Here is a 16923-nt window from a genome sequence, read left to right as displayed (position 1 = left end):
GCCAGAGGGGAAAAGAGAGAGACTTAAGAGAAAGAACTGGAGGAGAAGCCAGGCACCCACTCCTGCAGCTGTCTAGTATCTGCATGTCATATGCAAGAAAAAATTCATCACAAATGTGATAGAACTGTGTATTCACCAGCTGGTGAGGCCTTCAATAGTAACTTTCCCATATTTTTTTTGTTAATTTATTCATCCAGTAAATATTTACCAAGCCCCTACCATGTGGATACTCAGGGGGGGAGCCTTTATAGGCCGAGATTCTGCCTTCATGAATCTTACCAGCTGATTGGGAGGAAGACATTAAAAATTACTCAGATTTATAATTACAGACTAGGAAGGAATGGGATGTAGGGTAAAAGGTAAAATGAGGGAATTCATCGGGGGACTCAAGGGCAGCTTCCCTGAGAAAGTCACATTTGAACTGAGCTCTGAAAGATGAATGGGAATCAATAAATTAAAGAATCAAAGAGAATGGCATGTGGAAAGCCCTCAAGGCAGGAGGGAGGGTGGCATATGAAGAACTAAAAGAAAATTGGAGCACAGCACAGGAGGAAGGTGGTGTGGGATAGAATTGGAGAGGTTGGCACGGGTGTACAGGGCCTTTGCAGGCCACAGTGTGGGAGACAGGAAGGGATTTTAAATAAAGGAAGGACACAGTCAAATTTCCTGACTGCTGGGTGGAGACTTGAAAAGAGGAAAATAACAGACAGGAGGAGGTCATTTAGGAAGTCATTGCATTAGTGCCTGATGTGATAAGAGCATCCTACTGTTCTTTTGTCTGGGCCTCCAAGCTCAAGGCCTGAATGAAAGAGGAGAAGCCTTTCAGAAGATCCTTCCATCCCCAGGTCAGTCCTTGTCCACAAGTCTTTCAAGACAGTGAAGTCCCCTAGTGCACCCAGACCTCTGATGATCTGTGTGGGGCAAGAGTTCTGCAAATGGATTGCAGGAAGCACAGTGCCAAAGACAGAATGGTTCGAGGTAAGAGAGACAGGGAGCTCTGCCTTTGGAGCTAGAGCCATTTAATAGAGACAGACTGAGCCTCCTGTGGATGAATGGGCTGCATTCACTCACTCCTGGGTGTCAGATTTAGGGGAAAGAATCCTCAGAGATGGAGGGGTAGGGATGTCAGGCTTGAGTACTTGAGATCAGGATAAAGGAAACTTGAACTGATGTCAGGCTTTCACTGCAGCTGGTTTTATTGCCGGGTTCAATTAGGGAAGTTGCTGCCACTGCTGTGGGTGAGATCCATGAATCACTCCTTTGCCTTTCTTTTTTAGTATTATTTTAATTGGAGAAGAATTGTTTTACAGTGTTGTTTTAGTTTCTGCTGTACAACAACGTGGATCAGCTATCATAAATTAATCTTGAAACTACTCACATAGTAAAGTCTGTGGTAATCTCTTTTTGCGTCTGGGAGATGAAAGTTATAGAACTGTAGTGAATAGAAGCCTGGAATGTTTACCAGCTCTGATGGATCACTAAACTCCTGAAAACCCTATGTAAAGGGCTCTATCGGGAACTCTAGTTATTTCATAGGAAACCAACAGTCTTCATTTCACTCCAACAAAAGGCTGATTGTGAGACTTTGACCACAGCTGTAGGATGCAGGGCCACCTGTCAGCTAAATAAAGGAATCTGGGAGTGGCAAACTGCTCAAGACTCTACATAAGGTTTGGCTGATGGCAAAACAGCCAAGAAGTCTTGCATCAGAACTGTGGGGCCTGCGGACAAGTCTTTTCTTTGTGCCAACATGGAATTTTTCCAGCCTGTATGGTGGCTAGATATGTGATTAGCTTCTCCATTATTTTAGTGGGGAGAAACCTAGGAGTTGGTAGCGTAAGTCCTAGGAAGAAGCAGGAGCTGGCAGCATGGAAGGCAAGTATCACAGACAGAGGCAAGTAGCAAGTTCAGTCTATTGTCCAAGAAGCAGAGGAGATAAGTAGTGCAGAATGCTCTGGGCAAAGGTCAATAATCAACACAGAGCTATGCCAATTTTCCATAGTCATTCCAAGTGCAACCGAATTAAGCACTTTAACAGTAGGCATTTTGAAAAATAAAACACATCAGGGCCTCCCTGGTGGTCCAGTGGTTAAGACTCCCTCTTGCAATGTAGAGGACACAGTTTCATCCCTGCTTGGAGAAATAAGATCCTACATGCCGTGGAGCAACTAAGCCTAACTGTTGAACCTGAGCTCTGGAGCCTACACTCCCCACCTAAGGAGTCCAGAAGATCCTGCAGCAAAAAATTCCGCATGAAGCAACTAAGACCTGACCCAGCCAAATAAGTAATAAATAAGTAAAAATTTTAAAAATAGAACAGATCCATTTAGTGGCTATTTAGACAAAACTCAAAATCTAGGCAAGAGATCAAAACCTTTCTAATATCCCACACACTAGCATTACTCTGCTAGCATATGAGATGAGTGCAATTGTGCGGTAGTTTGAACATTTTTTGGAGAAGGAAACGGCAACCCACTCCAGTATTCATGCCTGGAAAATCCCATGGACCGAGGAGCCTGGTGGGCTACAATCCATGGGGTCGCAAAGAGTTGGACACGACTGAGCGACTTCTGTGTGTGTGTGTTGAACATTTTTTGGCATTGCCTTTGTTTGGGATTGGAATGAAAGCTAGAATGCGAAGTCAAGTGGGCCTTAGGAAGCATCACTAGGAAAAAAGTTAGTGGAGGTGATGGAATTCCAGTTGAGCTATTTCAAATCCTAAAAGATGATGCAGTGAAAGTACTGCACTCAATATGCCAGCAAATTTGGAAAACTCAGCAGTGGCCACAGGACTGGAAAAGGTCAGTTCTCATTCCAATCCCAAAGAAAGGCAATGCCAAAGAATGCTCAAATTACTGTACAATTGCACGCATCTCACACGCTAGTAAAATAATGCTCAAAATTCTCCAAGCCAGGCTTCAACAATATGTGAACCGTGAACTTCCAGATGTTCAAGCTGGTTTTAGAAAAGGCAGAGGAACCAGAGATCAAATTGCCAACATCTGTTGGATCATCGAAGCAGCAACAGAGTTCCAGAAAAACATCTGCTGCTGCTTTATTGACTATGCCAAAGCCTTTGACTGTTTGGATCACAACAGACTGTGGAAAATTCTTCAAGAGATGGGAATACCAGACCACCTGACCAGCCTCCAGAGAAATCTGTATGCAGGTCAGGAAGCAACAGTTAGAACTGGACATGGAACAACAGACAGGTTCCAAAATCAGGAAAGGAGTACGTCAAGGCTGTATATTGTCACCCTGCTTATTTAACTTTTATGCAGAGTACATCATGTGAAATGTTGGGCTGGATGAATCACAAGCTGGAATCAAGATTGCTGGGAGAAATATCAATAACCTCAGATATGCAGATGACACCACCCTTATGGCAGAAAGCGAAGAAGAACTAAAGAGCCTCTTGATGAAAGTGAAAGACGAGAGTGAAGAAGTTGGCTTAAAACTCAACATTCAGAAAACTAAGATCATGGCATCTAGTCCCATCACTTCATGGCAAATAGATGGAGAAACAATGGAAACAGTGAGAGACTTTATTTTTCTGGGCTCCAAAATCACTGCAGATGGTGACTGCAGCCATGAAATTAAAAGACGCTTGCTCCTTGGAAGAAAAGCTATGACCAACCTAGGCTGCATATTAAAAAGCAGAGACATTATTTTGCCGATAAAGGTTTGTCTAGTCAAAGCTATGCCTTTTCCAGTAGTCATGTATGGATTTGAGAGTTGGACTATAAAGAAAGCTGAGTGGTGAGGAACTGATGCTTTTGAACTGTGGTGTTGTAGAAGACTCTTGAGAGTCCCTTGGACTTCAAGGAGATCCAAGGAGTCCATCTTAAGGAAATCAGTCCTGAATATTCATTGGAAGGACTGATGTTGAAGCCGAAACTCCAATACATTGGCCACCTGATATGAAGAGCTGACTCATTTGAAAAGACCTTGATGCTGGTAAAGATTGAGGACAGGAGGAGAAGGGGACGATAGAGGATGAGAAGGCTGAATGGCATAACCAACTCGATGGACATGAGTTTGGATAAACTCCGGGAGTTGGTGATGGGCAGGGAGGCCTGGTGTGCTGCAGTCCACGGGGTCACAAAGAGTCAGACACGACTGAGCCACTGAACTGAACTGAACATCTCACTTGTTATTGGGGACTCAATCAGATTTAAAATGAAGAAAAGGGGATGGAATAGATAAGGCAATGAACTCTTATTTCCACTATCCTTCTCTGGGTTCCTTCAAGGTTCTTTAGTACTCCTTCATGCATGCCACATTTGAATCAGCTTCTGCTAAGTCACTTCAGTTGTGTCCGACTCTGTGCGACCCCAGAGACAGCAGCCCACCTGGGTCTGCCGTCCCCGGGACTCTCCAGGCAAGAACACTGGAGTGGGTTGCCATTTCCTTCTCCAATGCATGAAAGCGAAAAGTGAAAGTGAAGTCGCTCAGTCGTGTCCGACTCCTAGCGACCCCATGGACCGCAGCCCACCAGGCTCCTCTGTCCATGGGATTTTCCAGGCAAGAGTACTGGAGTGGGGTGCCATTGCCTTCTCCGGAATCAGCTTCTATATTTATGTATTTATATGGCCCTTCATTCAGCTATCCCATGCATGCATACATGCTGAGTTGCTTCAGTCATGTGGGACTTTGCCACCCTACGGACTATAGCTGCTAGGCTCCTCTGTCCATGGGATTCTCCAGGCAAGGGTACTGGAGTGGGTTGCCATGCCCTGATCACACCCGTGGATCTTATGTCTTCTGCATTGGCACGCAGGTTCTTTACCACTAGTGCCACCTGGGGAGCCCTAAGCTATCCCATAAGTCAATGCTAAATTTTAAGATTCTAGTTGCTTTTTTTGGCAAATGTCTAGCCTGCAGATTTTTAATTAGAGGCTAGAGGGAGATAAAGCACCTTTCAATTTTCCCTTCCACAAAGACCATAGATTGACTTGCAGCTATGTGCATTCTGATTTCAATGACTGTCTAACAAATAGCATATATATGTACTATATATAGTAGTGGACATTTATTAAGTCTATATTTATGTGTTTAATTTTTAGATTACACATCTGTTATTTAAAATAATCTTAGTAGTATTAAAATAATAGCATACATGCTATTGTTTTTGAATTTGATAAAAGTTAGCCAAATTTTTCCTAAATCTTCAAAGCAATATGACAAGCTGTTTATAAAATTTATATGGAAATGAAAAGGGACAAGACATGTTCAGATATTTTTGAAGAAGGCAACTTGTGGAAAGACTTGATTTACTAGGTGTTCAGTTCAGTTCAGTTCAGTCGCTCAGTCATGTCCGACTCTTTGCGACCCCATGAATCGCAGCACACCAGGCCTCCCTGTCCATCACCAACTCCCAGAGTTTACCCCAACTCATGTCCATCAAGTTGGTGATCCCATCCAGCCATCTCATCCTCTGTCATCCCCTTCTCCTCCTGCCCCCAATCCCTCCCAGCATCAGGGTCTTTTCCAATGAGTCAACTCTTCACATGAGGTAGCCAAGGTATTGGAGTTTCAGCTTCAGCATCAGTCCTTCCAATGAACACCCAGGACTGATCTCCTTTAGGATGGACTGGTTGGATCTCCTTGCAGTCCAAGGGACTCTCAAGAGTCTTCTCCAACACCACAGTTCAAAAGCATCAATTCTTCGGTGCTCAGCTTTCTTCACAGTCCAACTCTCACATCCATACATGACCACTGGAAAAAACCATAGCCTTGACAAGACAGACCTTTGTTGGCAAAGTAATGTCTCTGCTTTTGAATATGCTGTCTAGGTTGGTCATAACTTTCCTTTCAAGGAGTAAGCGTCTTTTAATTTCATGGCTGCAATCACCATCTGCTAGGTGTTAAAGATTACAAAGTTAAAATAACTATAACAGTGTGGTACTGGCAGAGGAATGAATAAAAGGACAAATGAAACAGAATAGAGAGCCCAGAAATAATCCAAACATGTATGGATATTTGATATGTGACAGAGGTGGGACTGCAGAGCAGGGAGAGAGGGAAGGGTGTGTGTGTGTGAGAGAGGGAGACAGTGGGGGAAGAGACTAACTAACTTCAAAAAGCAGTGTTTATAGAAGAAATTATATGATACTAAAGATTTGCTTCAAAATAATCTACAGGAAGAAGGAGAAAAAGATAAGACATGATCTCTTGTTTAATAATTGTGTAAAATGAATATTTAATTTATGAAGGTTTATTATAGTGTTTTCTTTCCTTTTCATATGTTTGAAATCTTTTACAATCAGAACTTAAATAAGGAGATGATCTGAATGTCAGGGTGAGGAGTTCTACAGACCTGCTCTGTAGTGAAACAATCCTCAATGGTAAAAAATTATATATATATTTAAAAAAAAAAACATTAAAAATCTCTGTAAATTGTCCTAAAGTCATACAGCAAATGAAATGTTTACTCAAGAAAATCTACTAAACCTCAGTAAGAACAGTCAGAGTCTATGGGACTTGAGTCACAACCCACTCCCCTCTTCACCCCTCTCCAGTTCAGTATAAAGAAATTCACTCTGAGCAGATGTGGCCATGAATCAAGATTCAACTATACACTATTTACAAGGTACTTCTGATTCAAGATACAAAGAAGTTGAAAGTAAAAGTATTAAAAAAGATATATCATGTAAATAAGCATAAGAAAGCTGGAGCAGCTATATTAATATCAGACAAAAGACACTTTAAAATTATTTGCTATTGATAAAGAGTTTTATGATGATTAAAGTGTTAATATATTAGGAAGATGCAATAATTTTAAACATGTATATTTCTAACAACAGAGCCCCAAAATGCATGAAGCAAAACCCGGCAGAATTGAAGGGAGAAATAGTCAATTCAAAAATAATAGTTGGAGAATTCAATATCCCCTTTCAATATGGATAAAACAACTAGATTGAAGGTCAGCATGAAAATAGAAGACTTGACGGACTTTGTAAACCAACTAGTCCTAACACATCCAAAGATCAACTCTACCCAACAAAAACAGAAAATACATTCTTCTTAAGTACACATGGAACATTCTCCAGAACAGATATCTGCTAGGCCATAATACAAACTCAATAAAATTAAAATGATTGAAATCGCACAAAGTATGTTTTCTAACCACAGTGGAATGAAAATAGATATCAATATAGAAAGAAATTTGGGATACTAAAAATTATGTGAAAATTAACAGTGTACTCCTATATTACCAGTAAAAGAGGAAATCACAAGAAAAACTAGAAAATACTTTGAAGGCTCTCCCTGGTGGTCCAGTGTTTAAGACTCTGCGCTTCTATTGCAGGGGGAATGGGTTTGATCTTTGTTTGAGGGACTAAGACCCCACAAGCTAGAAATAATGCCCAATTCAGTAGCAATGAGCATGTTTTGTACCCCAGATTTTCATCTCCAAATTTCTCAGTAAAACAAATTAGAGATCCTTAGAAACTGGCCAATTCTTGATCTGGAGAAGAAAATATTAATAAAAGAAGCCTGGAATAGCTTATCATTCCAGAAAGCAAGAAAGCTATCAAAGATTAATATGACTATTTCAAAAGGAATCAAGAGTCAAATTGAGAAGTCTCCCCACTGAAAATATGTGACAACTTGAGCACAAATAAAATTAATAACTAAAATGAATTGAGATACATCAACCATTTTTTTCCCATTGAATTCATGATGTCCTTGGACTTCCCTGGTGGCTCAGAAGGTAAAGAATCCATCTGCAATGCAGGAGACCCAGATTCAGTCCCTGGGTTGGGAAGATTGCCTGGAGGAAGAAATGGCAACCCACTCCAGTATTCTTGCCTGGAGAATTCCATGGACAGAGGAGCCTGGTGGGCTACAGTCCATGGGGTCGCAAAGAGTTGGACATAATTGAGCAACTAACATTTTCACTTTCATTTTCATGATGTGCTTATAGTAAAACAAAAAAGAAAACATATTTTTCACTATTGGAGGTTACTAAGGAAGTAACTCATTTTGAAAATTGTTAAATTAAGGAAAAGAATCAAATATTTATCCTATTTATGAACTCTAAGATAGTTAATTAGTTGATGATGATAAGTTTCTCTAAGCAGAATTTTTCCAATAAATAAGAAAAGGGAGTGAGAGAGTTAAAATATCACTTTTTTGGTAACCTTTATGAATGAGCAAAAGTGAAAGTCACTCAGTCGTGTCTGACTCTTTGCCAGCCCATGAACTCTACAGTCCATGGGATTCTCCAGGCCAGAATACTGGAGTAGTTAGCCTTTCCCTTCTCCAGGAGATCTTCCTGACTCAGGGGGATTCTTTACCAACTGAGCTATCAGGGAAGCCCTTTATGAATGAATAGATCCTGGTAATAATTGTTCAGTGGTGACTACCATCACATCAGAAAAGACACCAGATAATATGTGTCTCCTGATGCGTTTATATCATCTGTGAAGTATTCTTGCTAAAAAAAAAAGAAAGAAACCAGAATCAAATCACATCTTTAGAGTCAGCTACCAACTTAAGGGAAATGCAGTGAAGAGAAACAGGGAAACTTGTTAAATGAAACTACAAGGGTTCTAATAACAAAACCCAGCCTGTGGGACAAACAACTCAGTTTCTTCAACAAATAAATTGCAGGAGGGGAAATGAAAGCGATAGGCAGAGGATAGAAAAAGAGGAAAGTGAAGGATCTATGGATTAAAAGAGTTTTAAGACTCTTACTTTACACCAAATACAAAGATTAACTAAAAATGGGTCAAAGACCTAAATGTAAGAGCTAAAACTATAAAAACTCTTAAAGGAAAACATAGGGGGAAAGCTTCATGACCTTGAATTTGGCAATGGTTTGTTGGATATGATACCAAAAGCACAGACAACAAAAGTGAAAGTAAATTGGAATACATCAACATTTTAAACTTCTACAATATCAAAGTGAAAGTCACTCAGTTGTGTCCGACTCTTTGCAAACCCACGGACTATACAGTCCATGGAATTCTCCAGGCCAGAATCCTGGAGTGGGTAGCCTTTCCCTTCTCCAAGGGATCTTCCCAACCCAGGAATTTAACTCAGGTCTCCTGCATTGCAGGTGGATTCTTTACCAGCTGAGCCACCAGGGAAGCCATCGAAAGACACAATTAAATTGAAATTTTAACCTATGCAATGGAGGAAAATATTTGCAAATCATGTATCTGACAAGGTATTAATATTCAGAATATATAAAGAACTCCTACAACTTAACCACAAAAAACAAACTGTTTTAAAAATGGGCAAAGGACTTGAATAGATATTTCTTCAAAGAAGATGTACAAAAGGCCAACAAGCAAGTGAAAGGATGCTTACAATTAGTTATTATGGAAGTACTGATCAAAACCACAATGGGTTACCACTTCATGCCCATTAGGATGGCTACAGTCTAAAAAAAAAAAAAAAAGAAAATCAGAAGATAACAAGAGTTGGCAAAGATGTAGAGAACTTGGAACCCTTGTGCGTCATTGCTGGAATATAAAATGGTATGGCCCCTAAGGAAAATGGTATGGTGGTCCCTGAAAAGAAAAAAAAGTAGAATTACCATAAGATCCAATAATTCCTTTTCTGGGTATATATCCAAAAGAATTTAAAGCAAGGTCTGGAAGATATTTGCCCACCCATGTCCATGGAAGCATTATTCACAATAGCAAAGACGTGGAAGCAACCCTAGTGTTCATCAACAGATGAACAGATAGATGAAATGTGGTATATACATACAATAGAATGGTATTGAGCCTTGAAAAGGAATAAAATTCTGATACATACCACAACACGGATAAACCTTGTGACCATTACGTTAAGTGCAATAAGCCAGCCACAAAAAGACAAATGTTGTATGATTGCACTTATTTGAGATACCTAGAGTAGTTGAATTCATAGAGACAGAAAGTAGAATGGTGGCTGCCAACCAAGGGAACAGGGGAGTGGGGAGTGCTGGTGTAATGAACACCGAGTTTCAGTTACGCAAGATGAAAAGAGTTCTGGAGATGGATGGTGACGATGGTGGTATAACAAAATGAATACACTTAATACTACACAACTGCACATTTAAAAATGGTTAAGATGGTAAATTTTATGTTTTGTGTATTTTACCACAATTAAAATTTTTTTAATTTTAATTTAAAAAATATTTAAGAAACAGCCAACTGCAATGTATGGATCTCACTTGGATTCTGTTCCATACATATGAACTGAAAACAAAGGAGGAGGGATTCCCTGGTGGTCCAATGGTTAGCACTCAGCTCTTTCACTGCTGGGGTCCCAGGTTCCATCCCTGGTTGGGGAACTAAGATCTCACAAACATAATGGAAAAAAGAGTAATGAAAAAGATCTCACAAGCTGTGCAGCCAAAAAAGGAAAAAAATTTCAATAGTAACTGTATATTTAATGAATTTTTATTATCCAATTTTTAAATGAGATATAGTATTATGGTTGCTTTTTAAAAAAAGAGTTCCTGTCTTGTAGAGATAGGTGCTAACATATTTATGGATAAAATAATTTGATGTCTGGAATATGTTTTAATACAGTGAAGGCAAGGGAATAGCTGGGGACAAAATAGATCGGCTAAGAGTCGATAATTGTTGAAGTTAGCTGATAGGTACATCAGTGTTCCTTCTCCCCCATTATGTATTTTTTTAAAATACTTCTTTGAGTTGAATGTTGGTGGTAGTTGATATTATTCTTTACTACTGGATATACATATAGGAAGGATACTATTTATGCCAATTTATTCTCAGCCTTACAATGACAGGCTTGTTTTCAACCTCATCTAGCAAATCTGTTCCCTTCTGTCAAATGCTGTGGAACTAAATAGTTCCCCACATTCCAATTTCTTAGAAGCCAGAATAAATAGCTATATACCACATGGCACCACCAGTCCCTGTTCACAGTCCAGAAATATCATTAGAAAATGGGGAAGAAATGCACGTCTGTCAGCTGACGGTATCATGTGAGCCACAGTGTCAAAAACCTGTGGACTGATTATTGCCCTACACACAGGACAGCGCTGGAGACGCCAAGACTGATTTTTAGGTTAAATTTATCCATGAAGGAAACAGAGAGGCAATGTTTATACAAAATGGTAGGAAACTGGATATGAAACACATCATCTAGCTGCTTCAAACCATTGTCCCAAGAGCTTGTTATTGAGTGAACAATTAGTTATTTCCTGCCATTTATTTTTAACTTTCATGTTTGCATTTTAAAGTATAGCATAATAAAATATTTTTGCTTCAGTTTTCCCTAATGAGTTTTACATTTTTATATTTTTCTATATTTCAGTATTTCTAGAATATGATACATAATATTACAAACAAACTTATATTCTTCTACTTTTATTTGGGAATTAAAATGGCTGTAAAAGGCACATTTATTTAAACTTTTCCTGAAGAGGATTAAAGAAACTAGAAAAAAAAAATATAATCATAGCCTTATTTAAATATGTTTTATCTCCCCTCTGAAGTCCTTCTTTGTATCCTGGTCCTCAGCTTACACAATAGTAGGAAGCCATTCTTGGCACATGTTTTTGCAACTGTAGGACACCTCAGAATCCGGTAAAACCAGTGCCCACCCCAAGTGTAAGGAAAAGATTGTTCAAGCATTTCCTTCAGTTCATAGAGGGAAAAATTTTCAAAATGGGTTAAACTCACATAATGGTGATCGACCATTTTGCCTTTTTGCATTTCTTTTTCTTGGGTATGGTCTTGATCACTGCCAAAGATCTGAATTCAAATCATGACTTGATATCAAAGCAGTTGAGATTGTTTGCCAACTCCAAGCTTGCTCTACTTGCCCCACACAGGCCAATAACATCCAAGAGACAAGGTGCTGAGGCACAGAATATGAATTTATTCAGAAAGCTAGCTGATTGAGAAGATGGTAGACTAATGGTCTCAAAATAACCATCTTATCAGGGTCTGGATGCCAGGATCCTTCCTAGAACAGAGAGGGGGAGAGGTGAGGTAAAGTAGAAAGGGGCATTAATCTTACAAATATCTCCTGGAATGGCTAGTCTTGGGGAGGGGATGTGTTAATTTTGTCCTTCCTGTAGCCACCTAGAAGTGGACAGGGTCCTGAACAAAGGCATTTTGGTTTAACATTCAGACAGAGAAGCAGGGTTCCCTGAGGCAGGCCTTTATGTATGGACAATATCCTTTTAGTAAACAAAAGCAAGGAGAAGCAAAGGTTAAAGTAAAAGAAACAGATTCAACAAGGAGTCAGTTCTTCCCTGTAACAGAGTGACCCGAGGAAAGTCACTGAACCCATTGTGGCTTTAGCCTCTTTGTTATATATTAAGAATGTTCCAGAAGATGAGCTTTAAAATACCATCCAGTTCTAAAATTCTGTGCTTTGAATTAAACCATGCAACAGGTTATATATTATATATGACAAGATTTATAGATGACCCCAAACCCAGTCTCCCCCATCACAGATTTTTATCCACTTTTCCATTCTTTTCACCTACTTTAAGTTAAAGACTCTTAACTATCACTACCATGAGAAAAGATGAGTGTTACTCACTCAGTCGTGTCCAACTCTTTGCAACCCCATGGACTGGGGCTTGCCAGGCTCTTCTGTCCATGGCATTCTTCAGGCAAGAATACTGGAGTGGGTTGCCATTTCCTTCTCCAAAAGAGCTTCCCAACCCAGGGATCAAACCCAGATCTCCAGCATTGCAGGCAGACTCTTTACCATCTGAGCCACCAGGGAAACTCAAGAAAAGAGAGAAATAATAAAGATGAAGAACACAGAAAACATGTAAAACTTTTTTCTAATCTCTGAGAAATGGAAAACTTTCTGCACTTTGTTTCTGTATGCCTAAATGGGTTTGCCTTACTAAAGATCAGATAAAATCTCTCAAACATGTTAAGCAATGATTACATTTTATTGTGCCCATCAAGTACATATTTAACTGACTAGATAGAATGGCCCTGTTTGATATCAGTATCACAAAATTGAGGAAGGAAATGAATGTTTGGACTTTGGATTTGAATCAGAAGACTTCAAGAGTCTGGGCTCAGAGTTAAAGACTCCAGGAAGCCCGAGTGACAATCTCCTCTTTAGTTAAATGGGAGTATAACATTAATACCTCTCTTCACAAGGTCATTGTGACAGTAAGTAAAAAATAATGTAGAGAACACCAGCTGAGAGCGGACAGGAGTACCTGACCAGAGGAAAAGAATATATTGAACCACGCAAAACTTGGTAGCACGAAGGAACTCGGGGGAGAAATAGGAGTGTTAATAGGACTGGACCTGCTCTCAGTGGGTCAGGGAACTGAAGCAGGGGTCGGATTCCCACATTGGGACAATCACTTAAGTCAGAGGAGAAACATTTAAGGCTGAGTGAAACAGCTGATCTGTGGCAGCCTAAAGAGAATGAGAATCAGGCAGTCCTTGCCACAGCCATACCTACCCCGGACAGGGACGCAGAGTTTGGGGATTGTGGAGCCATCCCAGGGCGAGGGCTGCTGTTGACTGTGGAGAGACGGATCAAAAGGAAGTGAGGGAGGAGACTGTGGTGGGAAATGCCTGTGGAGGAAAGCTGTGCAGCCATGGAAGCAAAGCGATACTGCTGAGTCACGCGTAGGGGGTGGAGCCATCACCATAGCCTCTCTCTCCCCACAGCCAGTATCAGCAGCTGAACAACAGAGGCTGGCCCATCAAATGCCTGATGCACTGAACTACAGAGTAGGACCCCAACCAGGGGGTGCCCTCTGTGTGCCTGACTTGCTGAACAACAGAGAAGGACCCCAGGCAAGGGAGCCCTCTAAGTACCTGAACAGGTGGAGCACAGAAAAAGACTGAGGAAAGAAGCCTTCTGATTGCCAACTACAAGAGGCTTGAAAAAAGACTTTGATAGGGCCGTAACTGCTGCGGCGGAGGCAGGCCATGTCCCCACACACTTGGCGCCACCAGGGTCCCCGCAAGTCAAGCAGCTGCGCCACCTTCATGCTCAATTCTCACTGGGGCAGAGGTGCCACAGGCAAAAACAGTCTTGGATCTATGCGCACAGGGTCACTTCGGTAGTGTCTGACTCTTTGCAACCCTGTAGACTGTGGCCTGCCGGGCTTCTTTGTCAGGGAGGGGTTCTCCAGGCAAGAATACTGAAGCGTATTGGCCAATACGGGTTGCCATACCCTTCTAGAGCACCCTTCTTCTGCTGCCCTGGCCACCAACTCCCGTGAGTATCTGGTGCTGCCAGAACCCCTGCGACCTAAGCAGCTGCACCACCTCCACACCTGGCCCTCACAGGGGCAAACCCCAGTGGACAGCCCATATCCAGAGGTGGAAATAAAACCACAATTGAAACCCAGGAGCAGTGTGGCTAAGGAAGAAGACCCAAAACCTTCCCACCAGCTGTACAAGCTGCAGATTAAATCCACATGATCAACTAGGCAGACTCTGTGTCTATAGAATATATAAAATGTCATTGAAAGCTCCCACAAAAGAAAATGCACTAGTTCTGATAGCTGTGGACATTGGAGGCAACAACACATAGGAGTAGGAACAGATGAGAATCTGAGCTGCCCCCACAGAAGGTCCAGAGATGGGCGCAGTGTTGGAGGTCATCCTAGGGAAGGGAGGTGGACTGTGACTCCCGGTGAGGGAGATTCTGACAGCAGTGACTCAAGAAAAACACTTATTATTCTTATGTTTTGACTTGTTCTCTAGATTCTTTTGGATTTTTTTTCCCTTTTTTTTCTTTTTTTACCCCCTCTGTTGCAGTTGTTGATTTTATTGGAACTATGAAATCTAATTAAGCTTTTGAGCTTTTTTATTTTAGTCACCTTTTTTATTGTTGTTATAAACCTCTGCCTCTACGTTGAGCTTTTGCAGCTCTGTGGAGGTTTTTTTTTCTTTCTTTTAGTTTTAATTTTTTAAACCTATTATTACTTTTTCTACATTTATCCCTTTGTTTGTTTTTCCTACCGTTCTTTTCCCCTTGCAGTTAATCTAATATATATAAATCTTCTTTATCTACCTCTATGTAACTTTGCATATCTATTCTTTCTTTCTTTCCTTTCCTCTCAACGTATTAGTCAGTTTTATTTTCATTGCTTTATTCCCCACTTGGCACCGTGCTTTAGTTTTGTTTTCCAGTTTGTGCTTAGTTTTGTTCTAGTAGATATAATTTTTGGTTTCCTTTGTTTGCCAGGTCAATCTATACTACTTTATTTTTGTTGGACTGCTTTGATTTTGCTTATGGGTGTATATGTATATGTGTATATTCAGTCACACTTTTTATTGTTGCTATAAACCTCTGCCTCTACATTGGGCTTTCGTAGTTCTGTGGAGTTTTCCTTTTCTTTCCTTTTTTTCTTTCTTCTTCCATCTTTTTTTTCCCTCTTTTTGATAATTTTAACTTTAAAATTTTTTAAACCTAGTATACTTTTTCTACATTCATTCCTTTGCCTTTCTATTGTTATTTTCCCCTTGCAGTTAATCTTTAATGTATGTAAATATTCTTCATCTACCTCTGTTTAACTTTGCATATCTATTCTTTCTTTTCTTTCCTCTTAACATATTTGTTGGTTTTGTTTTCATTGCTTTATTCTCCACTTGGCACCTTGCTTTAGTTTTGTTTTCCACTTTGTGCTTTAGTTTTGTTCATAACTGGTAAATATAATTTTTTATTTACTTTGTTGGCTGAATCAATCTACTGTACTTTATTTTTGTTGCACTGTTTTTACTTTGCTCATGGGTGTATATGTATATACATTACATATGTATATGTAGTGTATGTTCCATATTTTAATTATTACTTGCCTGATTTTGTTAAGTGCCATTTGTCTTAGATTCATCTTTGGCTTCTCGTTTGTGGATATTTGTTTTAATCTCACTTAATGCCAAGCCAGGTTTCAGAAGTACGTGAACCGTGAACTTCTAGATGTTCAAGCTGGTTTTAGAAAAGGCAGAGGAACCAGAGATCAAATGGCTAACATCCGCTGGATCATCGAAAAAGCAAGAGAGTTCCAGAAAAACATCTATTTCTGCTTTATTGACTATGCCAAAGCCTTTGACTGTGTGGATCACAAAAAACTGTGGGAAATTCTGAAAGAGATGGGAATACCAGACCACCTGACCTGCCTCTTGAGAAACCTATATGCAGGTCAGGAAGCAACAGTTAGAACTGGACATGGAACAACAAACTGGTTCCAAATAGGAAAAGGAGTACATCAAGGCTCTATATTGTCACCCTGCTTCTTTAACTTATATGCAGAGTACATCATGAGAAACGCTGGGCTGGAGGAAGCACAAGCTGGAATCAAGATTGCCAGGAGACATATCAATAATCTCAGATATGCAGATGACACCACCCTTATGGCAGAAAGTGAAGAACTAAATAGCCTCTTGATGAAAGTGAAAGAGGAGAGTGAAAAAGTTGGCTTAAACCTCAACATTCAGAAAACGAAGATCATGGCATCTGGTCCCATCACTTCATGGCAAAGAGATGGGAAACAGTGGACACAGTGGCTGACTTTATTTTTCTAGGCTCCAATATCACTGCAGATGGTGATTGCAGCCATGAAATTAAAAGACGCTTGCTCTTTGGAAGGAAAGTTATGACCAACCTGTTGTTGCTGCTGCTGCTAAGTCGCTTCAGTCGTGTCCGACTCTGTGTGACCCCATAGACGGCAGCCCACCAGGCTCCCCCATCCCTGGGATTCTCCAGGCAAGAACACTGGAGTGGGTTGCCATTTCCTTCTCCAACGCATGAAAGTGAAAAGTGAAAGTGAAGTTGCTCAGTCGTGTCCAACTCTTAGCGACCTCATGGACTGCAGCCCACCAGGCTCCTCCGTCCATGGGATTTTCCAGGCTAGAGTACTGGAGTGGGGTGCCATTGCCTTCTCTGATTACCAACCTAGACAGCATATTAAAAAGCAGAGACATTACTTTGCCAACAAAGGTCCATCTA

The 16923-nt window shown here is 40.5% G+C and overlaps 1 long non-coding RNA gene across 1 annotated transcript; it reads right to left on the bottom strand.

Moving 5' to 3' along the window:
* Window positions 1–11835: 11835 nt before the first annotated feature.
* LOC129624084 (uncharacterized) lies at window positions 11836–16032 on the bottom strand. Its single transcript, XR_008700737.1, has 2 exons — window positions 13420–16032; window positions 11836–11940 (listed from the first exon to the last, which is right to left on the bottom strand). It is a non-coding gene; the product is annotated as an uncharacterized LOC129624084 (long non-coding RNA).
* Between the last annotated feature and the right edge of the window lie 891 nt (window positions 16033–16923).

Source organism: Bubalus kerabau, chromosome 12, assembly GCF_029407905.1.
Source record: "Bubalus kerabau isolate K-KA32 ecotype Philippines breed swamp buffalo chromosome 12, PCC_UOA_SB_1v2, whole genome shotgun sequence".
NCBI classification, from domain to species: Eukaryota; Metazoa; Chordata; class Mammalia; order Artiodactyla; family Bovidae; genus Bubalus; species Bubalus kerabau.
This window is presented reverse-complemented; position numbering and strand designations above follow the sequence as displayed.